Raw genomic sequence first — 27,081 nt, 5'->3', positions numbered from 1 at the left:
TGATGATGACTGTTACTTAATGGCTCCCATTGAGTAGGCCACAAGTGGAGTTGAGTAGGCTACAATGGTAATAACTCTGACCGAAGTCGTTGATCAAGAGGTCATAGCATCAAATATAGTGGGATTTGTAGCTGTGTTGAGGTTTCCATGAAGCTAAGCTAGAGCTATGAGTAGACTGTGCCTATTGTAGGGTCATACCAACATGGAATTGAAGTTGTGAATTGGAACTTTTGTGTGCATATAGCATAGATTTCCACCAAATGTTGCACAGTTAGACCTAATGCCTTAATAAAGTAAAGAATCAATATATCTCCTTTTCTCTCTAAAGTAGAGAGAAGATAAAGTAGATGAGAATACCAAAGTTGGCAAGGAGAGATAGGTGAGAATTAAAGAGAGGAAGAGAGAAAACAAAAAGAGAAAGAGAGTAGGTGAGGAAATCAAGGATAATATTCAAGATAGGTAGCTAGAAGCCAGGAGGATGCCAAGGATAATAAAGAGGTTATGAACACATAATCTCTTTTAATAAGGAATGAGACAATATCAAATAAAGAAGGTAAGTGGAAGGGAGAGAATATAGAAAAGAATGGGAATAATAGAGAGATTGTAGGTGAGGCAAAAAGAAAGAGAGTTGGTGAAGAAGTAGATAAGTTTTCAAAGATGATAATAATGATAAAGAGGACAAATATCTTTCTCTCTCTTAAGGAGAGGTGATAATGAAGAAGATAAGAGTAGGTAAGAAGTAGGTGGGCAGGATAAAATAAGTTCAAGATAATGAGGATAAGGTGCATGTGGATAAGGTTAGTTTACCTTGACATAGACTTAAATTCTACTAATCTAAACATAAATAAATTGATTTGGGACTGCATGCAAGAAATGAATCTAAGGATTAACTTGAGTAGAAAAAATCCAAAAGCTAATAACCTATGCCCTTATGAGCTTGGTGTGCTCTAATACCATGTAGTGAAAGTGACGGTGAGAGAAAGAGAGAGAGAGATAATGAGACAATGAGATGGAGAATGAACCACACACTTGTATTGCTCACTTGTTTACACACTTGCATTGGAATATGTGAGAGTACACATATATATACAATGAAGGTGTGGATATGGTAGGTTCTCTTAGTGAAGTATCATCCACATGTTCTAGATCCATCTTATCTAGTTCTCCTAAATATCTAGATATTATATTCCTAGATATTCTCAAAGTACATGTTCATATGAGTACATTCTAATATTCTAACACTTATAGAGTAATGTTATTTGGGCTCTATAGTAACTCTTCTGCTACCTTCCAATGAGTGGCTGCATTCCAAAATCATCTACATGATTTCATTGAGGTATACCTGGATGACTTTTGTGTCTATAGCCTAATCCCTGAGCATTGGGGACACTTGGAGCAGTGCTTTGATAGATGTTGAGAGTATAGGATCTCTCTCAACCCTGACAAATGCATCTTCGAAGTCTCTTCAAGAGTTCCTATGGGCCACATTGTCTCTGCACAAGGGATAGCAATAGATCCTACCAAGATTGAGAAGATTACAACTCTAACATTGCCAACCAACCTCAAATGGTTGAGGGAATTCCTTGGCCATGTGGACTATTATAGACAGTTCATTGCACACTTTGCAACAAAGGCAGCCCTATATTGCCTAAGATTCTAAGGAAATATATAGAGTTTACGTGGACTAGTGATTATGACAAAGTATTTAACACTCTAAAGTAGTGTCTAATTGAAGCACCCATCTTTAAGGATTAGTTTATCATGTAGAGCCTACATCAAGATAGTGACATGCTTCCTCCATTGAGGGATGAACTTCTTGTAGAAAGTGTCTTTGGCAATGAAGATCTTTGATTCTTCTACAGTTGCAAGGATTCTCCAATCTTCCATTACTTTTCTTCCTCTTCAACAGTGCTACTTCTTCCATTTTTAGCCTCTGTTGGTGCTTGTTTAATGACAATTTTAATCAACAAGCATGTTCTTCATATTTTAATCAACCATAAGAAGAAAAACAACACCAATCTTCTCAAATCTTCACGCAGTATCATATAACAATTCTCCCACGGATTTATCACAAAAAAACTTCAACACATTCTTCATATTCTTTATATAATCCATCAAACGAACAAGAGAACACAAATGAATACTCCACTTTGAATGGAAATCATCACATAGTATTCATCTTCAATAGCTTCTTACTCTTCATAGTCTCTCTCATAATCTCACTCATAAATACATTGTTTTGCATGAAAATTCTCTCTCTCTCTCTCTCTCTCTCTCTCTCTCTCTCTCTCTCTCTCTCTCTCTCTCTCTCTCTCTCTCTCTCTCTCTCTCTCTCTCTCTCTCTCTCTCTCTCATACATGCTCTCTCTTAATAGTACATGGAAATAATTAAGAGTAATCATCCGTAATCCCTCTTTGGTCATGGATGCCCCTCCCAAGAGGTATGTCTGATATGAAAGGTCACTAGAGCCACTACAGTGTCTTTTCATAGCTTAACAATGCCACTATCACTTTAGTCTTCACTTGAATCTTCAAGAGCTACTTCTTTCGCTTCTTTGAGATATTTTTAACTTGTATTCATCTCTTCCCAATATTAGAAAACTTCCCTAAGCTACACATTTATCCCACAGAACACTTACAGAGGCATCCAGAACAGAGACAGAGGCTCTACAGAAGCTCTATAAAGGGTCGACACTAGCATGCAAAAGGTCATCAGAAAGCATTGAGCTCAACTAAAATCATTCAAAACCTTCAAGAATCATTCAATAAGCTTCCAAAAACTCTTAAAATCCATCAATCATCATTCAAATCTCTCACATAGAAGGAAAATTGAACAAAACAGAAGCTCAATAAAACCAACTAGGCACTCAACAGAACCTTTCAACACATCATATCTCCACTGAAAAACACCATGAGCTTCTCAAACCTATTCAACCTTATCCAAAAATATCTCAAACACTTTTAAATAAATCAATCATCATTCAAATCATTCAAAAATCACCAAAAAATCCAACAAAAAATAGCCAAAAACACAGTCATATTAACCCTCAACAATATTCTCAGTCTACATTATGCCTACCTCTAAAGCAAGATATAAATCATCAAGCCCGTAGATGTACTTATACAATTGGCTATTTCCATGATACCTTCTACATACATGGAAAAATTCAAGAACATATTGGAGCAATCCTGCATAGACATGCCCCTTTACTTCAAGTCATACCATTTCCTTTGCAACTTTTCCTTCTATATTGGAGATGCAAATACATCAAACATTAGATGCTTGAATTCATCCCATGTACCAACCAATCTTTTGTATATACCTCTATGAAGTGTGGGTATAATGTTCAAGATGAAGGGCTATGTAATAAATATTGGCTTCACCCCTCCTTGGGTAAAGAGTAAAATACATATCAAGCTTGTTAATCCGTTCTTCCCATTTTGTAGGCAAAGAATTATCTCCCTTGAAGTTGGTAACGTTGATCTTCTCCTTATACTCACTGTCATTGTATGGGACTGATTATCAAGCTATCCAAAGTATTATTGTCTCCAAGAATCTTTATTCCATAAATGTTATTTATGATAGGGCTATCCATTTTGATTGCTTGGTGGTGAGGTCACTAGCCATTGCCATGATTAGAGGGTCTTTCAAATGATTGCCACTCTCTCGGAGGTTGACTATGCATAGATCTTCAGGTATCCTCATGTCTATCATCAAGATTGACCCCTATGGTCTTGACATGGTATCAGACTAAAAATAGAATGACTTATAAAAGGGATCTCATCCATACTCATCATCATGTACATGTGTATTCTATTTATGCCTCATGTCATTCCTTTGGTTGAAATGAGGTCTTGGATTATGCTTTGACTGATAGGAATTAAATTGATATGTGTCTCGCATTTTAGAAGATTCTCCTTTCTCAAAAATTCTAGGATCAAGAAGTGGAGTGCAACTGGGGGGTGGAACACTACAAACTGTAGGTTTGTGTTTCTTGCATTTTTCTTCCCAAATTATAACAAAAATTCGCTCATCAAATTTACTTTCCATTGACTTGTTAAGCATGTATATACCCCTAAGAATCCCCTCATTCATGCTACTCAACTCCTTAGACAGTTGTTGGTACCCATTAGAACCTTGAGATACATGAAACTTTGCATTTTCAAGATGACTCTGCTACTAAGCATTACTAGTACCCTCATCATCTTATTGGTGATAATTTAGCCCAAGGTTGGATCCATTAGGCTTAGATTGATAAGTCCCAACATCCTCATTAATAGTTTTCAAAATTTAGTCTTTTCTCTTATTCTTGGCCATCTTGAATGCAAATCTATCTACAATGACCAGTAGTCACAAAAACAATGATAACTTTTGATTGGAGTGTCCAAACAATGTGATTTTTATCTTGAGACCTTGTCAACAAAGTCTTCTATCCAGTATGATCATCAATTTCCATTAGAACTACTTATATTGGTCATGGAACCAAATTTAGTAGTCTATCCAAAATTATTTAGATACATGTCTAGACTCTATTTGCACTTGTAAGTCTACCTATAAGTGATATTTCTAATACCAAACCCTTGAGAACACTAAACTAAACCTATAGGGCCCCCTTTATGACCAACAGTGCCACTCCCAAAAGTGGTAGAATACCTATAAGTACTATACAAGTTTGAAATACCAATTTGAAATTCCTTGTTTAGCCTTGTTTGGCTAAAATTCACCTATAGAGGATAAAAACCACTTTCAGCTATCTATACAAAACCATCATATCCCTATAAATTGTATTAAATGACATGTTTTGTCTCTATAAAGCCTATATCACATTGTAAGATCTGTAATACTACTAAGGTAAAAATGGGATTGCTATAGGGATGCAAAATGACACCCAAATTCATGCCACAATGTTGTCTTCAATCATCTACTACATTGTACCTGTGTGAGGGATAAAATGGCAACATGGGTACCTACATGGACTTTGAGACTTGGGGGGTATTAAATTTCCTCTACAAGCCAAGTTGTGCACCTCTTCAAGATCTTCGATGTGAGGAAGGGTCGCCTCTCTTTGGCTCACATCTCACATGGTATCCACTTTTTCTCATCGCGGGAAATTTAACACGGCAATATCATGCTAGACTAATCGAATTGGAGTGATATGCACTGGTAGAAATAAACCTTTATTTATTTTAATTAAATGCAATTGGGAAATGGGTAAATGGATTGAAATTAAAAAGAAAATGATAGGGATTTCATCCTTTTTGCAATGACTCGCTACATTACATTGATTTTCCCACTTACCAAACTGCATGATTTTCTTATGATATACATCAATGGATCAACCAAGCCAAGAAAAGTTAGCTTAAAGCATATAATGATAGATTTCAACCAGTGTATTTCATCAATTGGATTTAAGAATTCCATAGATATGATAAAGAAAATGAAATCATTGCTTCAATTAGTCCTAGGTGGGTTCTATATGCTGCCCAATCATGGAGATTAATTAAGAATTACTCCTAATTCCTCTTTCAACAATTGAAGAGGCCAAGCAAGAGGATTGCACAGAAATTAATGAGTGTAAGACTTAATGGTATCTTGATAGTTGATGGAGATTGTTATTGAAGTTGAAATGAGTCATCCCTCCTTGATCAATCATCACTAATCCATAAATGCCCTTTTGTTATAGATGATCAAGGCTTATCAAATTCATTGATAAAAAGTGAAACCCTTGATTAGAGGACAATTGTTGATGTGGCCTCCAATTCCTTGATATAAGCTTTTTTTATGAAGAAGTATGAAAAATTTGAAAGAATTCTAGAATAAAGCATACTATCCCTATTCAAGAGAGTAAAATGCTCAAAGATCCTTTCATGGATCAACAATGTTGACCAAGATTGAGTTAAATAAGCTTCCTCTTACATCCCAAGAGTGGAATGGCGTAAAACCCCATGAATTGAACCTCAATGAGCCAAAATTTCATGTATATTTCAATATACCCTTCTATAATGGTTTTCAAGAGAGAAGAAATCTCATCCAAACTTGATGCAATGATAGAATATTTGCTACACCTTGAATCATAATGAGGAAGAGGACCCCTGAAGTGATTAGAGATCAAAAGCCCCTTGAAAATAGGCAAGATTGAACAAAAATTTCAATAAAGACTCATGTTTTCCTATTTTATCATAGAGAGATGGGAGATAATCTTCAAATTACTTGAAGACAATGCTTCAACTGTAACGTGTCCACCTATCCGCTTGTAGGACACATCTTAGCAGCCCATCAGGAAGAGTCTCCAAAAAGCACCGCCCAGCACTCCCACGGAATGTCATGGGATTTGCGATCTAGGTCTTCCCGAGTCTGCCACGAAGCGGAAGCATTCCGGCCGTTCCCACTTAGGATCGACCTGAATCAGGGTTTCCCTAATGGTCAAGGTCCTCGAAGGTAACTAACATCGAACCCCAGACGAACTACTTTACGCAAAAACATCAGGGTCGAAGCAGTTTTATACTGCACTTGGTTCAAGGAGAATGGGAAACGAGAGGGATGCAAAGCTCGACCTCTCTACCCATAAGGCATAGTCCCATTCTGTTCCCCTAAAACAGTATAAATCAGGACTCTAGCTTTCTAGATTCTAGGTCATCGTTACCTTGCTGTCAATTCCGTTGAGAAAAGTTCCCGGCCAACTGGGACGACCCTTCCATAGGACAGACCCATGGTCACATCCACCGCACTTTCCTCATGTTGCTTTAGTCATCTAATTACCTACCACATTTAGTTTGATAAGCAAAAATAGCTTCCTTAATTAGCCAATTATTCACTCGTTCCTTCACGTAACTTAGGCACTGACATAGAAAAACAATGTCAAGCAAGTTCCTTTTCAACAATTGATCTTATTTATCAGTCTTTGGAATACATCATATAATCCAGCCCGAAGGCTATTCCATAATCGCTCGAAGGCAATTCCATAATCTGCCCGAAGGCAATTCCAACAATCCTCAGGGATCACTATTCCAAGTTTCCACCTGTTGACTAGTATGTGGACCTCAAGATCCAATCTCGAGTCATGTCGGCCTCTTGTGCAGGGTTCGAAGGCAAGGGATTTTTGGCCAAAGCCCCCCTGGCACCCAAGCATCCTTCTGCTCCAAGTAGCACCCACGGAGAGACCTCTCGCGATGGGTTCGGTCCACGTACCCGTCACGGCTAACAAGCCCCTTGATAGGGCCAGGCAGACAGTCGGGAATAACTGATGCTGCCTCTCCCTCCACGCTTTCAACCTGAAGCATTAGTTATTTTCCCAGTATTAGTTCCTTGAGCAAAGAAATACAAACAGTGCTCCTAAGTATACAATCACAAGCATTTCAATGGTCGTTTATACGACCAACTGCTAAGGTGTGAATCCTTCTCTCCGAATACATCCAGCATTCGATCTGGGATCAATTCGCAACTTGGCAAGATCCCCAAGGGTTTCGTAAACTAAGTTGCTTGTTTACCCTTTTATCCTTGTGTTAGGGTTTATACCCTGTTAACCCAAATTAACAAATACCTTAGGTTTCCTTATATTAAGGTCAATAAATCTTGGACAACCTCATTGCCCTAAAATGATTGGTCAATTGCTTACTAGGCAATTCATAATTTCCCTAACTTGGCAAATCAGTCCCAAGAAAGGGTGATGTAGCAGGATGACTACTCATCCTCTTGCAAATTAGACTTGTACTTAGAACCTGCCAACCCTTGTTCTAAGGAGTGGCAATACTATTTTGTGGTTTAGACACAAAACCATGCGATGTTGCAACTTGTTGCACGAGATAAGTGTCGCACCTATCTTGAGGGATGATTTCTCTCATCACACGATATTCCTTGGTCAAGAATACCTTTGGTCAAGATGTAGGGTTTGGGAGTCCTATTGACCCAATCCAACCCTAACTCTACTAGGCCGATAACGCTTTGGCCCTAGGGTTCCTAAATCCATATGAGGGTTTAGTATTTGGTCAATTGATCCTTAGGGTGAGAACCCTAGATCGTTCTTGCATGGGCATTTAGCTAACCCTAACATTCCATGAATGTGGATAGGATCTTTGATCGAAAGTCTTGACTCGACATCCCAAGTGTGATACTAGGCAGAATTTTTAACTTAACTTAACCCTACCTAGCACTTTGAGGTGATCATCATATGCAATCTAATCGTACCTTTAAGACCCCCATGTGAGTTACACAAATTACAAGTGATTTAATTGTCTAACAACAAGAGGTGATCTTTGCTTAGAGATTCAAATACTTTTTCTAAAAGATGTAAATAATTGCAAGATATAACATTCCATGCAAATATGCGATTCATAGACTTTTTCCTTCCATGCAGTTATAAGTTCTACAATGATCCTTACTTTTCCTTGTCTAAACTATAGTGATTGACAATTCAATGCTAAACTTTTATAAACCCTATGTTGATGCAACGAAATCAAAGCTTTAATATTTTTTTAATGAGACGCATTCAAACTTTGTCAAGAGATCTCCATGCATGAGCAAATGCCATGAGTCCATCCTTGATTTAATCTTTCCTTTTATTACTTAACTCAACCTAATATGCAATCGTCTTCGCATGAAATTTGCAAAGTTCGTAATTTCTTTCCATGCATTGCGACGATTTGGACATCATTCAATGGGCGTCTAAGATTATCCTCTATAAGAACCATGACCATGAATTTACTTCATAAGTGCATCATGTGACATAAGCTCTATCCTTCTTAGCACAATATCATCTTCCAAGTTATGCATTATACGTTCAAGAAGATTGCAACTTGACCATGGAAGTGCAAACAATTTCAAATGCACGACATGCAACTAAATCTTGTAAATCGGGCAAGAAAATAAATTTCCCAATGTATTTTAACTTGACTAAGTGAATTAAATACATGCTTAAATGCATTCTTTTCATATGAGACTATTAGCGGAACCTGGGCATTAGGACTCGGGGCATTGTCCACTTGCGTGCTTGGGGTGGAAGCTCTCACATGTGTGCCTCACATCTTTAGCTTTGGAGCCATTTATGCAGTGTATTTTGTCACAACAACTCCCCCTTGGATACTCGCGTGTTTCAAAATCTCTCAGTCCGAGATCTCCCTCTTCCGCGCAGGACACGGCCTTCACAGACTTGGTTTTAAAACCCCAGGGGAGGCACGAGTGAATAGGGGATATGGGAAGCTTTTATAGAAGCTTCCAAAGAAGCTTCCAAGCCTCTAGAGTAACCAGAGATGACGTGGAGAGAGAAGAAGATGAGGATGACGAAACGACAATGATGATGAGGATGGTGTTGATGGTGGTAATGATGATGATGATGACGATGGCAGGTGGAGGCGGGGCGGCCTGGAGGCATGGCAGCATGGCATGGCGGCAGCGCGATCCACAAGGCAGCACGGCAGCTCCCTCTTCTCTCTTCCCTCCTCCCCAAGCTCCAGGGGGTGGTTTTTATAGGCTAAAGGGAGTTGAAGTCTGCAAGCATTAGGCCCTAGACACTTGAGAATCTTATAGGGTCCACAATACCTTGAACTTAGCTTTTTGCATTCACCCAAGGATAGGGAACTCTTCTTTGGGCGTATGCGAATGAAGACCATATCACCTTCAGCGAAGGATCTGTCTTGCCGTTTCAAGTCTGTATAAGCCTTATGTCTGTCCTTGGCGGCTTGGATGTCATGTCTTATTGACTTGATTTGGTCGTCCATGTCTTCCAGCATCTGCTTTTTAGTCATACAATGGTGTTGATCGTGCCCATACAATGCTTGAAAAGGGGTCATCTAAAGACTTTGTTGGTAAGAAGCATTGTAGGCAAACTCAACCAATGGCAAATATTGAATCCACTTTTTAGGTTCACGACAGTAGTGTGCCCTAAGCATGTCTTCAATGACTTGGTTAACTCGTTCTATTTGACCATCAGTTTGGGGATGATAAGCTGTACTGAAACAGAGTTGAGTCCCAATGGCCTCGAAAATAGCCCTCTAGAAGTGTGATGTGAAGAGAGAGTCACGATCACTAATGATTCTTCTGGGTAACCCATGTAGTTTGAATATCTCCTTGATGAATAACCTTGCAATATCTAAGGCTTTATAGTTTGTCTTAACAGGAATAAGATGTGCAACCTTGGTGAGAATATCTACCATGACCATAATGGAGTTGTATCCTCCCTGAACTTGGAGTAGGCCAACAACAAAGTCCATGCTAATGAACTCCCATTTCATTTGGGGAATGTTAAGTGGTTTCAATTTCCTTGGCATTTTGACATGTTCGGTCTTAATGCGTTGACAAGACAAACATTCAGTGACATATTTGAGAACGTCACCTTTGAGCCTATCCCAATAATAGCTCTTTCTGACCGCATTGAGAATCTTGGCATAGTTAGGATGTCCTGAGAAAGGGGAGTCATGGGCTTCCCAAAGTATCTTCTGCTTGAGTGATTGGCTTGCTAGTATACATAATCTCGTTCTATAGTAGACAACTCCACTATTGATAGAGAATTCTTGATACTTTGTTTGTAGCTTCGGGTCTTGATCCTTGACAGGGATCTCCCTTAGCAATTTCTGATAGGTTGTATCATGGCATGCCTCTTCTCTAGCTAGCTCAAGAATTGGGTTGTTTGGCATGGATACCTTTGTGGCTAGAGATCTTGTTGTTGATGGATCTTGCAAGATCATAGAATTTAGAAAAGCCTTGCAATTGAGTGCATCGGCAACTACATTCTCCTTTCCAGACTGGTATTTGATTTCAAAATCATATTCCTCTAGTACTTCAATCCATCGACATTGCCTCATATTGAGCTCATTTTGGGTAAAGATCCATTTAAGACTTTTATGATCCGTCACTAGGGTAAATTTGTTACCCAACAAGTAGTGTCTCCAAAGCTTGAGAGCATGGATGACAGCCAACAACTCCAGATCGTGGGTAGCATAATTCCTTTCATGGCTCTTCAGTTTCCTTGAAGAGTATGCTACAGGATGACCATCTTGCATAAGCACACATCCTAAGGCAAGTGTGCTAGCATCAGTTATCACTTCAAACTCCTTACTAAGATCTGAAAGTTTAAGAATAGGTGCTGATATCAAGCTTTGATTTAGTTTATCAAAGTTGGACTGTTCAGCAGGTGACCATACAATTGATGCTTGCTTCTTTCGTAGATCCCTCAGACGCGCTGCAATCAAGGCATAGTTTTTTATAAAGGCCCTATACCATCCTGTCAATCCAAGAAAACTACATATTTCTTTGACAGTTGTTGGTGTTGGCCACTCCAGAACGTCTCTAACCTTGGCCAGGATCTACTGAAATTCCTTATGCTGATACAATGAATCCCAGATATTCAATATGTCGCTTGAAGAATGCACACTTCTTCTTCTTGGCATAAAGCTTGTGTGCCCTCATTGTTTCAAGGACGATGCAAAGCTGGGGTTCATGATCTTCTTCCTGCTTGGAGTAGACTAGGGTATCGTCAAAGAAGACGAGTAGGAAGTCATCAAGATAGGGCCTAAAGATATCCTGCATTAACCTGTTGAAGGTAGCAGGTGCATTTGTCAGCCCGAATGACATGACTAGGAATTCAAAGTGTCCATATCTTGTGCTAAATGCCGTCTTTGGGATATCTTCTTCCTTGATCCTTATCTAATAATATCTGGACCTAAGATCAATCTTGGAGAAGATCTTCGCACCTTGAAGCCGGTCAAGAAGTTCATCTATTCGTGGAATGGGATACTTGTTCTTAATGGTTGATTGATTCAACCCTCTGTAGTCAATGCATAGCTGAAGCATTCCATCTTTCTTCTTCTGGAATAGCATTGGAGCTCCCCATGGTGAATTGCTAGGACAGATGTAGCCTTGGTCTAATAGTTGCTTGAGTTGCTCCTTCAACTCAATTGCTTTCGGGATGGACATCTTATATGGTCTCTTTGCAATTGGTGCAGCTCCTGGTGCTAGCTTGATTTTGTGATCGACTTCCCTTTGAGGAGGAAGCTCTATCAGCTCTTCAAGAAATATGTCTGCGTACTCCTTTAGCCATGAAGGTTCTTTCCTAGACTTATGATTCTGATCTAGCTTATTTAGCTTAATCAAGTACACAGGTAACCCCTTTCTAACTCCTTTTATTATCCAAGATGCTTTGGCTAGTTGAATTTTTGGCTTCCCAACCTCTCCTTGAGTTGTGACCAATTTCCCTCTAGAAGGAGACTTGGCCCTTTCCACAGTGAATGTGGGCATCATTAGGTTTAAGCCAATCCATTCCAAGAAAACACTCGTAGACACCTAGGTTCATAACCCTAAATCTGACCGAAGTCGACTTTCCACCCAGTTGGAATTTCACCTTAGCAGTTTGTTGGCTACCTCTCATATAGCCGATGTGATATCTCTCTCTACGAGTGTAGTGAGCTTACCTTCATGCCTAATCGAGTTGCCTCCTCTCCTGAGCACTCCAGTAGCTCCATGATCCAAGTGCAAGCTTCAAGCGAGCTCGATCCTCAAGCTCCACGCTCCAAGCTCCATTGCTGTGAGCAAGACAAAAAAAGAGAAGAAAAGAGAAGAAGAGAGGAGAAGATGGAGAGCTTCTCCTCCACGGTTCCTCATCCTCATACACACACTCCCTCTCTCAAGCAAGCAAGCAAGCAAGCAAGAAGAAGAAGAAGAAGAGGGCTTCTTTTGGCCCCACACACAATAATGAGCCCCTCATTCACTTTTCAACTTTATATACAAAACCCTAAATCCATTTTGGGTTGTCATCCCCTTTTTGGTCCGGGCTTGGCCCATTCCTCCAATCGTTCTCCTTCTCTTTTCCTATTGGCATGGCCTCAACCCGTGCCTCTACATTTACAATTTGCGCGGGTGAGAGCCTAGCACTCTTTTACAAAATAAATCATGGCGCACCTTGCGCTCTTTTACAAAATTATTGACTTGCACTTTTTTTGTGTGCCTCTCTCCTTGATTTAGGACTTTTTGCACTTCTTGTGTTTCTAGATTTTTCTTGGCATGCCTTCATTTTTCGTTTCAATTTTTCCTTGGCCTTGTCTTTTGCTTATATTTTCTACATTTTCCACTTTGTTCATACATGAGGACTAATAACATATACACATGTATGTGTGCACACATTTTGTGTGTGTGTGTGTGTGTGTGTGTGTGTGTGTGTGTGTGTGTGTGTGTGTGTGTGTGTGTGTGTGTGTGTGTGTGTGTGTGTTTTTTCAATGACTCACCTTTTCCGATTCCATGATCACATCCTATGTTCAATTAAAAAAAGAGAAAGAGAGAGAGGGTGTGTCTATGTTCAATTAAAGAGAGAAGATGAGTGTATGTACATGTGGCTAATTGAGATTGAGAGAGATGATAGAAAATAAATATAACCCCCATTCATTCTTCAAGAAAAAGCGTAATTTATTTCCTTGATACCAAACTTTCCCTCCTTGTGTCACATAGGCTTGGGAGCCTTTTAGCTGATTTGGGAACTCCAAGGCAATGCTCTAAATAATATTATTGGGGATAAAGATGCATATGCCTAGCCATCCTCATTTACTCAATGTAAACTATATCCACACACTTGTACACTGTGGGTATTGGGTGCCCATCAATGTCACTTCATTTTTTATTCTTTCAATAACTATTGAATAAGGAAAGGAAGATCACACATTGTGACTAATGGACTTCCCACGTACAGTATGTCTCTCTCTTGCTCTCTTGCTTCATTTGCCATAGTTCTTGTTTTACTCTTGCTTCTGCTTGTATGGTTCCACTTGGGATCTACCTTTCAAATGGTATCAGAGATAGAATTTGCAGAGCTTCATCCATCAATTGCATTAGCTTGTGAAGAGCTTTAGCTCAAGGTTTCATGGGAGCCATTGTTTCATCCTCCTAATGTATGCATTGAGTCTTTCCTTCTCCCCCTGCTTATTACAGCTTGCTCCAAACTTATCAAGGAGCTTTCTAGAGATTAGGTGAGCCTTGTTAAGTGCTTATTGAGAAGAGAGGAAACCACTCTATCCATTTAGATAAGATACAAAGCATGCTATGGAAGCCATAGATACCTCTGGCAGCTTAATGACACTTTCATATTTTGGTCATAACTCTTGTATGTGATATTATATTTAGGCATTTTATAGCTAGAAACGAAGAGGAGATGAGAAATAAAAGTGTAAGTACTTATAGAGTTGATTTTGTGAAGTTTTTATCTCTATATTTTACATAGAATAGAATAATTTTGGTTGAGCAGCAAGCACTTGATTGATTTATCCTCTATTGATACTTATGGGAAATGTTTGCAATGCTCTCATGATGAATTGATGCTCTAGAAAGGCTTTTGAGATTATTGGAGCTTGATTAGATTTAACATTAAAGTGTTTATTTCTATAATAATAGTTTGGATAACAAGGGTCATATTAGGCCATAGTGTAATAAAATGTGCAATGATAGGTGGGATGAGAAATATAAGGAGAAAGCATAGGACAATGCAAAGTTTGATGATCATGGCATTATCCCTAGTAAGTCTAGCATGAAGATTGAAGCGATAAATGTAGTGTAGCTTGAGTCTGATGATGACTATATCTTAGGTGTTTCATCTCTTGATGCTTTTTAGTTGAATGATCATCTATGCCTTCTTAGTGTTTCTTGCTTGATTCGAGGGACTTCTTTGCATGTTACTCCACATCATGATTGGTTTCATACCTATCGCAACATTACATGTTATGCGAGACTGGAAAATAACACTACATTGGATATCATTGGGATTGGGCATGTTAGACTATAGTTTACTTCAGGTAGTTCTTTTGTCTTGCATAATGTGCATCATGTACCAACTTTGACCAAAAGCCTACTCTCTGTTGGGACAATTGAATGATGTTGGACATCATATCAATTTTGATGATTCTAATGGAAGATTACATGTAGCCGCCTTATTTTTGCTCGAGATGCCAAGGCCGGCAGCTTTATCCTTTATTTGTATTTGGGTTTGTTAAGCATGTATTGGCTATGAATGACTTACCATATGTAGCTTTATGCCATCATCACGTTGAGCATATGCCTTTGAAAGGAATGAAAGTATGTACTCATTTGCAGTATCTTTCACCTCTTAATTGTTGAGATTCAGCAATCACACTCACTAAACAGCCTCTTTGTATGGAGCTTCAGGGCTAAGGACATGCAGGCTAACCTATCCCATATGCACAATGGTGCCTACTACAGTTTCCTACTTTCCTATAAAGCATTGTACTTGCTTCCTTTTCTAAATGCAATGATAGTACTCTTTTCTTTTCAATGAAGTGTCAATGTCATTGTCCACATACACAAGATTGTGTTTATGAGTCCAAGTCTCAATCTTGGAACCTAATTCACTTGTGTAACAAACAGTGTCTTTGTCTTCTCCATCATGAGTCCACACTTCTCCTTCCATCCACCATAACTCACTGCCATGCTCTAGATCCCGCATGTTTCTCACATGGTATCAGAGCCCAGTTGGGCATGGCATTGCTTCTCCAGCCTCTCTTGATTCCTCTCAACCTCAGTCTAGCTCAATGTCAGCTCATGACTTCATCTCCCAACTCTACTCTCATTGAAGCTTCCATGGCAGCCATAGCCTGCTACACCCTGTCAGATTGAGCTGCTTATATCTCACTCCACAGGTCAAATCTCTTGGAGTTTCCTTCTGGAAAAGTACTCCCCAACTCATAAAGCTTCCCTGTATCACATCAATCTAGTACATTTGACCATCTGAAGCTAAGCATTGTGAAAATCCTCAATCTCTGCTCTGTGTCTGCCATAGCCAGACAGGACCTACCTCACTTGGAGCTTCAATAACTTCTCAACCAAGCCACTTCAGCTCTTGATTTCTTGTAGGGATTTGTTCTTCTACTCAAGGCGCTTCATCCTGGCACAAAAATCGATCACATTGCTGCGCCCTGACCCCGACATTGCACAAATTTGTCATCGTTGTCCTGAACTGCGCCGAATCTGTTTGAGCTGCCTGCGTGCTTCATACAGTCCACGATCTTGATGATTTTCATAGGGCTTTGATAGCTCATGAAGTCAGCTTCCTAGGCATGTAAAAATTTTTGAAAATGATCAAGTATAGCTCCTACAATCTGAGAAAAACCAGGCCCCTGTCTCAGAAACCCTAATTCCACCATAGCCAAAATTTCTCAAGCTTTTTTTCCTCAGTTTTTCTTTCTCCTGACACTCAACCCAAGCCTATGTCACTCTAATCCATTGACCCAGCATAAAATCAAGGAGGGGAAGGACCTGAGAAGATTGAAGAATGACTGAACGATCCCGAACAAGAAGAATCAAGAATCAAGCTCAACATCAACACTGACATAGTGTGTTTGCACACTGTCACTAATTGTGTCTCTTGACACACTGCATTCTGCTCTTCTACTGATAAAATCTCAGAATTCTGGTGCTGATTTGCTTCAAGCTCGTCCTAATGAAGAAGGGTCTTTGGGCCATCACAAATGGCAAAGAGAAGAAACCTCGAGATGCGGACCTTGCAGTTACTTGGCAGAAGAATGATGACAAGGCACAAGGCATCATCAAACTGGAATTGGATGACAGCTACATTCATCATGTGGATGCCTGTGACACGTCCCATGACACTTGGGATAAATTGGATACCTTATTTGGTGCACAGTCAAAGTCATCTAAGTATGGTCTATTAATTGAATTTTTTCGACTTGATATGAAGCCTCATACATCCCTGGCATCCCATCTGAACTATATGGAAAGCCTGCTTACTCAATTTGCAGGAATAAAGCTAAAAATGGATGAAGATGTTTGTATTGGTGTCTTGTTAAAAAGTTTGCCTCCTGCCTATGATAATGTATCAACTACTCTGACCAGCATGCCTGATCCTCAACTTGTTGATATTAAAGCCTCTCTGCTAGAGGAAGAAAAGAAACTTAAAAGCAAAGAAGAGCCCAGCACTTCAAAGGATGAACAAATGTTATATGTAAACAACAGATACAAAGGTAAAAAGGAACCGCTCTTCTGTGACTTCTGCAAAAGGACCGGACATACTGAGAAGTTTTGTCATGCTAGGAAAAGGTCCCAAAAGGCCTATCTTGCAGCTGTGAAAGAAGAAGAAGACCATGGACCAAAAGATGAAGAAGAAGATGAAGATGAATACCACCAGGATCGGAAGGACAAGACTCATCAGTCCTTCTACTCTCATAACTCTGATAGACTATTTTAAAAGCCTTGTACTTCCTTGCCCTAATGCTTCCTACCATAAGCTTTGTAAACTCCTCATGTAACTTGGCATTACAGTCCCTGTACACTTTGTGAGGCCCCTATTACAGCCTCTGGATGTCCATCATGTTTTGGTGCCCACACTTAGCCTTTTCTGCGTGACAGCCTCTGGTGTCTACCATGTTTGTGGTGTGCCCACACTTTGCAGGTGGTTCTCATTACAGCCTCTACACACTTTGTGCCTTTCTAGTTGTGATTGAGGAGGGGTGTTGAGATTCAGCAATCACACTCACTAAACAGCCTCTTTGTATGGAGCTTCAGGGCTAAGGACATGCAGGCTAACCTATCCCATATGCACAATGGTGCCTACTACAATTTCCTACTTTCCTATAAAGCATTGTACTTGCTTCCTTTTCTAAATGCAATGATAGTACTCTTTTCTTTTCAGTGAAGTGTCAATGTCATTGTCCACATACACAAGATTGTGTTTATGAGTCCAAGTCTCAATCTTGGAACCTAATTCACTTGTGTAACAAACAGTATCTTTGTCTTCTCCATCATGAGTCCACACTTCTCCTTCCATCCACCATAACTCACTGCCATGCTCTAGATCCCGCATGTTTCTCGACATTAATTACTCACATTTTGATTCATACGATCATTATCTTTATGGTAGATAATAGACATGTAACCCTAATAAAAAGTCTGGCTCTATGCACATGGGTGAGCCTTTGGCTCTTGTGCATTCTAATGTTTGTGGTCCCATACACTATTAGTCATCGGGTAGTGTAAAGTACTTTGTGACATTTATTAATGATTATCCACGCAAGGTTTGGGCTTATCCTATTAAGTAGGAATAAGATGTTTTGGCTAAATTTTAGTGCTTTGTTTCTCTTGTTGAGGACTAGTTTGACTATAGAATAAAATGTCAAAGGCCTAACATTGGGGGTGAATATGTCTCTAAGGCTTATGAGCAGTTTTGCAATGATCGAGATACTAAGCGTCACTTGATCACCCCATACACCCCACCCCAAAATGGTATTGTTGAGCACATGAATAAGACTATTTAAGAAAGAGTCCATAGTATGCTTAGTCAGGTAGGCTTACCACAACATTTTAAGGCTAGGCAGTTAATAGATCCATATGTAGTATTGCTCTTGGCTATTAGATTACAGAGGAGGTATGTCTGGAAACCTCTATCATATGCACATTTGCGGGTTTTCAGATATGAGGCTTTCTGCCATATTTTCAAAGACAAGTGCAATAATTTGGATCCAAAGTATGTCAAATGCATCTTTCTTGGATATGGGGGGCGGGGGGGGTAGGTGAATGGGCTATTTTCTTTGGGGTCCACAGGCTTGGAAGGTTATCCATAGAAATGATGCGATTTTTCATGAGGAGAAGATGCATAAGTAGCCTTAGTAGGTAGTTGATGTACATAGTGTGGTCTTTCAAGAGAAGCCTCTTGTTACAGTACAACCAACTAGATAGCTTGCAGTTGATGATATAGTAGCCCAAGATCCATCTATTGTATAAAGGATCATGTTGTTTATATAGAGAGGACATGCCACATAGATCCCATAGCCAACTTTTGAGGTGCTCTACTAGAGATTCATGTCTTGATCATTATGCCTTCTATGGATTATGTCATGGTGACAGACTCTACTAAGCCACTTACCTATGAGAAGGCTATGTGCAGAGGTGATTCTCGTTCTTAGGAGAGGGCTATTGTAATAAAGCATTACACTTAGTCATAAAGAAGGGGGGGATATAAGGTTGAGAGAAACTATGTCCATTATCTTTTGCCATTAATCAAACTTCCTTCTTAATGTGAACCTTGCTTAACCATTGTGAGGGTTGAGTTTCTTGTTGCCATTAACAATTTCCATGGTGTAATACCTTTTATTAACAATTCAGTTCATAGGCAATGATAATCTTGATTATGGCTTTTCTATTTTCTTGAGTCTATTTCTTGTATTTCTTGGTTATGGAGTCTTGCTCTTTTGCATTAGTATTAGATCATGAAGTTTGATTGTGTTAGAAAGTCATTTTCATTTTCACATTTAGTCACATCCAATTGAAGGTAGGGAACTATATTTGGATCTTAGTTACAAGGTGTGATCAAATCATATCAGTGAATAGATAGGCTTTAACATTCTTAACTGAGGTCAATTTGGAGGCTATTGACAAGATTGTGGAAAAAATGGGGTTGGGATCCTAGTTTAGTAGGTTGTGACCTTTTTGGAGACTAAATTTGAGGTAACTTGGACAAAATGGTGGTTAGTGAGTTTAGAAAAACTAAGCTATGGTTACTTTTCATGAAACCTTGGTTTCCTATTTCTTCCCTAAGCTTCTTCCATATTTTCATGAATTATTTCTATTCACATCTTTCTTCGATGGCTCCTATTTTTGAAAAGGCTTGCAAAACATGATTCTTTGATTCATTCCATGAATATTAAGCACCATTTGTGCCAAGACTGAAGCAAAGTAAGTAGGTTGCCACTTAGCACATTTTGACTCAAAATTCCAGGACTACATGGCAGATCATGACTACACTTTCTTGAGGACTATGGCTTTGAGATGGCTAAATATGGCTTGATAGAGTAAGGATTAGCTTTCTCAAGCACTATGGAAGGCATTCTTAAGGTCTTATGGAAGGCTTATTTCATTTCATTACTGTAATCACTTAGGACAACAGACCATTTCTCCATGGAAGCTTGCATAAAGCTTGAATAGGCTTTCATTTCAACTTACATCTATTTTCCCCCTCAAGCATTGAAAAATATTTATCTCTTTCTTAAGATTTCTTGCAATTTCAAAACCTATCCATGAAGTCTATGGATAGCACGCATTCTTTTTCTTGAATCTTGCCATGTGAAAGGGGATTTAAACTCAAACTCATCTTGGATACTCTCTTGGACCCTCAACATTCAACAGTGATCCAAGGTTGATGTAATATTTCCGCACGAAATATTAATGATTTTTGACCCCGCACACCCCGCGCAAGAGCATTTCAAGTGACCTCCTGGCAACAAAAAGACCTTTAGCTAAGTGCCTACTCCACATGTATCAACGAACTCCAGCCCGCGTCACGTATGGAAGACCATGTCTAAAAACCCGTAGCTCCCACGAGAACACCCCTTTTAAGGGGAAAAAAAAGAGATAATGGTTAAATTTTAGCAATTTTTTTAATAATAACCCCCTTCCCCCCAGCTGATGCATGGCGGGGAGAGGGAGTGTGAGAAGAGCATGACTTCTGTGGAGTGGTGGAGGGCATGGGGAGGTGGCATGCAACCCAACACTTGGAGGCTACCCCCCACCCCCTACCTTAGCCTATTAAAACCTCCCCCTGGAGATTGGGGAGGAGGGAAGAGAGAAGAGGGAGCTGCCATGCTGCCCTGTGGATCGCGCAGCCGCCACGCTGCCACACCGCCAGGCCACCTCGCCTCCACCTGCCATCGTCATCATCATCATCATTACTACCATCAACACCATCCTCATCATCATCGTCGTTTCGTCATCCTCATCTTCTTCTCTCTCCACGTCATCTTTGATTACTCCAGAGGCATAGAAGCTTCTTTGGAAGCTTCTATAAAAGCTTCCCATAGCCCCTATTCACTCGTACCTCCCCCGAGGTTTTAAAACCAAGTCTGTGAAGGCCGTGTCCTGAGCGGAAGAGGGAGATCTCGGACTGAGAGATTTCAGAACATGCGAGTATCCAAGGGGGAGTTGTTGCGACAAAATACACTACATAAATCACACGAGTGGACAACGCCCCAAGTCCTAATGCCCAGGTTCCGCTAATAGTCTCGTATGAAAGGAATGCATTTAAGAATGTCTTTAATTCACATAGTTAAGTTAAAATACATTGGAAATTTTATTTTCTTGCCCAATTTACAAGATTTAGCTGCATGTCGTGCATTTGAAATTGTTTGCACTTCCATGGTCAAGTTGCAATCTTCTTGAACATATAATGCATAACTTGGAAGATGCTATCGTGTTAAGAAGGATAGAGCTTATGTTGCATGATGCACTTATAAAGTAAATTCATGGTCGTGGTTCTTATAGAGGATAATCTTAGACGCCCATTGAATGATGTCCAAATCGTCGCAATGCATGAAAAGGAATTATGAACTTTGCAAATTTCATGCAAAGACGGTTGCATTTTAGGTCGAGTTAAGTAACAAAAGGAAAGATTAAATCAAGGATGGACTCATGGCATTCGCTCATGCATGGAGATCTCTTGACAAATTTTGAATGCGTCTCATTAAAAAAATATTAAAGCTTTGATTTCGTTGCATCAACTTAGGGTTTATACAAGTTTAGCACTGAATTATCAATCACTATAGTTTAGGCAAGGAAAAGTAACGATCATTGTAGAACTTATAGCTGCATGGAAGGAAAAAGTCTATGAATCGCATATTTGCATGGAATGTTATATCTTGCAATTATTTACATCTTTTAGGAAAAGTATTTGCATCTCTAAGCAAAGATCACCTCTTGTCGTTAGACAATTAAATCGCTTGTAATTTGTGTAACTCACATGGGGGTCTTAAAGGTACGATTAGATTTCATATGATGATCACCTCAAAGTGCTAGGTAGGGTTAAGTTACATTAAAAATTCTGCCTAGTATCACACTTGGGATGTCGAGTCAAGACTTTCGATCCCAAAGATCCTACCCACATTCACGGAATGTTAGGGTTAGCTAAACGTCCATCCAAGAACAATCTAGGGTTCTCACCCTAAGGATCAATTGACCAAATACTAAACCCCCATATGGATTTAGGAACCCTAAGGCCAAAGTGTTACCAGCCTAGTAGAGTTAGGGTTGGATTGGGTCAATAGGACTCCCAAACCCTACATCTTGACCAAAGGTATTCTTGACCAAGGAATACTATGTGACGGGAGAAATAATCCCTCAAGATAGATGCGACACTTATCTCGTGCAACAAGTTGCAATGTCACATGGTTTTGTGTCTAAACCACAAAATAGTATTGCCACTCCTTAGAACAAGGGTTGGCAGGTTCTAAGTACAAGTCTAATTTGCAAGAGGATGAGTAGTCATCCTGCTACATCACCCTTCCTTGGGATTGATTTGCCAAGTTAGGGAAATTATGAATTGCCTAGCAAGCAATTGACCAATCAAGTTAGGGCAATGAGGTTGTCCAGGATTTATTGACCTTAATATAAGGAAACCTAAGGTATTTGTTATTGGGTTAACAGGGTATAAACCCTAACCCAAGGATAAAAGGGTAAACAAGAAACTTAGTTTACGAAACCCTTGGGGATCTTTCCAAGTCGCGAATTGATCCCAGATCGAATGATGGATGTATTTGGAGAGAAGGATTCACACCTTAGCAGTTGGATGTACAAACAACCATTGAAATGCTTGTGATTGTATACTTAGGAGCATTGTTTGTATTTCTTTGCTCAAGAAACTAATGCTTGGAAAATAACTAATGCTTCAGGTTGAAAGCCTGGAGGGAGAGGCAGCATCAATTATGCCCGACTGTTTGCCTGGCCCTAACCAAGGGGGTTATTAGTCGTGCCGAGTACATGGACCGAACCTGTCACGAGAGGTCTCTCCGTGGGTGCTACTTGGAGTAGGAGGACGCTTGGGTGCTAGGGGAGGATCTGGCCATAAATCCCTTGCCTTCGGACCTTGCACAAGAGGCCGACGTGACTCGAGATTGGATCTCAAGGCCCGCATACTAGTCAATGGGCAGAAACTTGGAATAGCGATCCCTGAGGATTGCTGGAATTGCCTTCGGGCAGATTATGGAATTGCCTTCGGGTGGATTATGGAATTGCCTTTGGATGGATTATGGAATAGCCTTCGGGCTGGATTATATGATGTATTCCAAAGACTGATAAATAAGATCAATTGTTGAAAAGAAACTTGCTTGACATTGTTTTTCTATGTCAATGCCTAAGTTACGTGAAGGAACCAATGAATAATTGCCTAATTAAGGAAGCTATTTTTGCTTGTCAAACTAAATGTGGTAGGTAATTAGATAACTAAAGCAACCTGAGGAAAGTGTGGTGGATGTGACCATGGGTTTGTCCTACGGAAGGGTGGTCGTGGTTGGCCGGGAACTTTTCTCAACGGAATTGATAACAAGGTAACGATGACCTAGAATCTAGAAAGCTAGAGTCCCGATTTATACTATTTTAGGGGAACGGAATGGGACTGTGCCTTATGGGTAGAGAGGTCGAGCTTTGCATCCCTCTCATTTCCCATTCTCCTTGAACCAAGTGCAGTATAAATTTGCTTCAACCCTGATGTTTCTGCATAAAGTAGTTTGTCTGGGGTTCGACGCTAGTTACATCCGAGGAACTTAACCATTAGGGAAACCCTGATTCAGGTCGATCCTAAGTGGGAATGACCGGAATGCTTCCACTTCATGGCAGACTCGGGAAGACCTAAATCGCAAACCCTGTGACATTTCGTGGGAGTGTCAGGCGGCGCTTTCTGGACTCTCTTCCTGATGGGCTGCTAAGACGTGTCCTAGAAGCGGACATGTGGACATGTTACAGTTGGTATTAGAGCGAACCAACGGATCTAATATTTACAAGAAAACTTAATGGGGAGAAGTAGAGCAAATATTGCTGTTAAGAATATTTCCTTACTTACTTATCGATGTTGGCCTGCAGAGTCGCGAAGCATGGAACAAATTCTTGGTGTTCCAGGTTATGTTTATGATCGTGATGCGTGCCTCGGACTATCGACGGAGACTAGATATGATGAATATCCTAGACCGCATCTACAATCCTTCACCCCTGTACATGGAGCAGAGATGGATGGGTGATTCAGGAATTTATTACATAGCCGTCCACCGACTTGCGTACCTTCAGATCAACTTGAAGAGAATCAAGTGGATGGAGGACTTAAAGATCATGAAGTTGTTCATCCTTGTTGAGGCTCACGCAAATGCAACCCTACATGTTAGCGGTCGAAAGGTCAAGCAAAACAAGTATGTGTATGAGGAAGTGACTCGAATAGTCCCTGCCGACAGAATCAAGGTGTTGGGACGTTATGAGAAGAACGGGTATCAAAGGAAGGGATACCCCAAGCTTCCTATGACCTATCGATTCCTGAAAATCCATGACCCCAATCCATATTATTACTCAGTTCCCGTAGCTGAATGTAACACAATCTTATCCTCCCCAAATTGATGTGCCAATCAGCTTGTTCATCTTCCCAAAAGTTACTTGTACTTAGAAAGGGCTATTCCCACATGAATGAATAAGATTTCTTTATTACTAACTGTTATGGCTATAAGTGTTGGTAATGGAGTTAAGTGATTAGGTCACTTGGCTAAAAGCTGAACTGGGCATGTAATGTAAAGTGAGAAACGCTTAGAAAGTTTTTAACGTAAAGAATTTTAATGCCCAGGCACAACCTCAAGTGCAAATTCCTAGTGACCCCTACACCAAGTACAGTCGTAATCCAAGAGAAGAAGTTTCTTCTCAAACAAATCAAGCCACCAGAATTTGATGGTAAGGGAAGGACCGTCCAAACTGATGCCAAGATCTGGATCAAATCCATGGAGGATTACTTCAAAGCAGCAAGTACTACACATGCTAACCAAGCGATGCTCGCCAAACTAAAGCTTATCGGTGAAGCAAGGCTTTGGTGGAAGCAATGGTGCAGAGACCAAGGGATCTCGGAAGGGTCAGTTACCTGGGAGTAGCTTAAAAGAGCTGTGTGAGGAAGATATCTACCACTTGCCTATCGCACATAGAAGATGAACGAATTCTATGAACTAAAGTAGCTTAGTATATCTCTTGATGCATACTATTCAAAGTTCATCTCTCTTTTGAAGTATGCGCCACAAATGGACATGACACAACTGGTGTCAAAGTTTTGTGTCGGATTAAGCCCACCTATAATCACCCGCCTCAAATCAATGCACCCAACAGATCTACAGGATGGGCTCATTCGAGCTACACCCATAATACAGGAGGTACAGACCAGGCCAAGAAATAACAAGACTTGGTCTTACAAGGATCAGAACAAAGGAGTGTATAGGTCCCAGGCGAAGAGAGCCCAGGGCCAAAATCAGGGACAAAGGAAGAAACCCAAGACCAACAACTGTCAATAATTTCATTCCTACCCAAGGTAATGGCCGCAATCTCCATTGCTTCCATTGCAACGAGCCCAGTCACTTTAGAAGGCAATGTGCCAAGCTTAACAGAGGACAACGTCAAGGGCCATCCCAAGGTGCCACCCATGGACAAGGAGTCACCGTCATGGCCAGAGGGAGAACCTCCAGTGTTGCCAACAAGGTGCTATGTGATGATGAAGACCCAACCATGGAAGCTGACTTTGAGAGGGCAACAATTCATGCCACTCTTCACAAGAAAGGCCTGAATCACCAGTTCTCGGTGATTCAAAAACCATCAGATTATCAAGGTAAAAGCTTCAAAACCTTGATTGACTGTGGCAGTACGCATTCCTTCATTTCACCAGTCTGTGCAAAAAGATTAGGAATAGCCACAAAAGATGCACCTACCTTACTTGTGAAATTAGCAAATGGTCATGAGGTCACTTATAGTGCTTCGGCTTGAAATGCTTGAAAGAATAATACGTCCGTGGGTCTTGGCAGTTGGCCTCTATATATGTATATGTGTATTATCTATGTGCATTTGTGTGTGGGTTTAGAGCACATATACATTGCATGAACATTTTCGATCATTAAATTTATTATGCACATCCCATATGTTCAATAAAAAAGAAATGAAAATATTTTTTTATAGTATATGTGCATTTGTGGATGTACACATTACATGCACATGTTCAATGAGTGAGAAAAAATAGAGACAGAGAGAGAGAGAGAACAAAGGAGAGATAATGGATACACACTTATAAAATACGCACTTATAAACATGTACACATACACATATGCATACACACACATCCACACACAAATACATGCAAGGCATAATAGTGCTAAGGTCTATGTGCATTTGTGTATGAGCTTAGAACACATACACATTGTATGAACATTTTTAACCATTAAAATTATTATGCACATCCCATATGTTCAATAAAAAAAGAAATGAAAATCTTTGTTTATAGTATATGTGCATTTGTGGATGTACACATTACATGCACATGTTCAATGAGTGAGAAAAAATAGAGAGAGAGAGAGAGAGAACAAAGGAGAGAGAATGGATGCACACTTATAAAATACGGACTTACAAACATGTACACGTACACATGTGCAAACACGCACATCCACACACAAATACATTCAATGCATAATAGTATTGAGGTAAACTAGGATCATCATAGCCATGCAAAATTGAGATCCAAATCCAATGCCATGGTACTACCTTCGGTCCTCCATAATGTTGCGCCTATGTGAGGGATAAAAAAGCAAGACATGCACTACATGGGCTTCAAGACTTGGGGGATGTGCAAATTTCCTCCCCAAGCTGGGTTGTGTACCCCTTTGAGATCTTCAATGTAAGGGAGGGTCACCTCTCTTTTAGCTCACATCTCACTCAGCATTTGCTTTTTCCTTAGAGCTATCTTGACATGATAATTGCATGCTAGACTAATCAAATAGTTATGATATGCATGAGTAGATATGTGGAACCCCAAAAGGAACACCAAGGAATCAAGGTTTCTACTGCAAGAAAATCTATCTTGTATCATCAACAAAAGTATTTTTCATATTTTATAAGATCTCAACAAAGAAAAAAACACCAAGAACAAGAAATCTTCACGTAGCTTCATAGAAACAATTCTCTCATGGCTTTAACTTTAACAAAATCCATCATGCTCTTCATATTCTTCATAGAATTCTTTGATAGACATGGAAAACACAAAAGAATACTCCACTTTGAATGGAAAGATATCACATATAGGTCATCTTCAAAGAT

This window comes from Lygodium microphyllum, chromosome 4, assembly GCF_053477565.2.
Source record: "Lygodium microphyllum isolate KBCC chromosome 4, Lygodium_microphyllum_v1.1.10, whole genome shotgun sequence".
In the NCBI taxonomy this organism is placed as follows: domain Eukaryota; kingdom Viridiplantae; phylum Streptophyta; class Polypodiopsida; order Schizaeales; family Lygodiaceae; genus Lygodium; species Lygodium microphyllum.
This window is presented reverse-complemented; position numbering follows the sequence as displayed.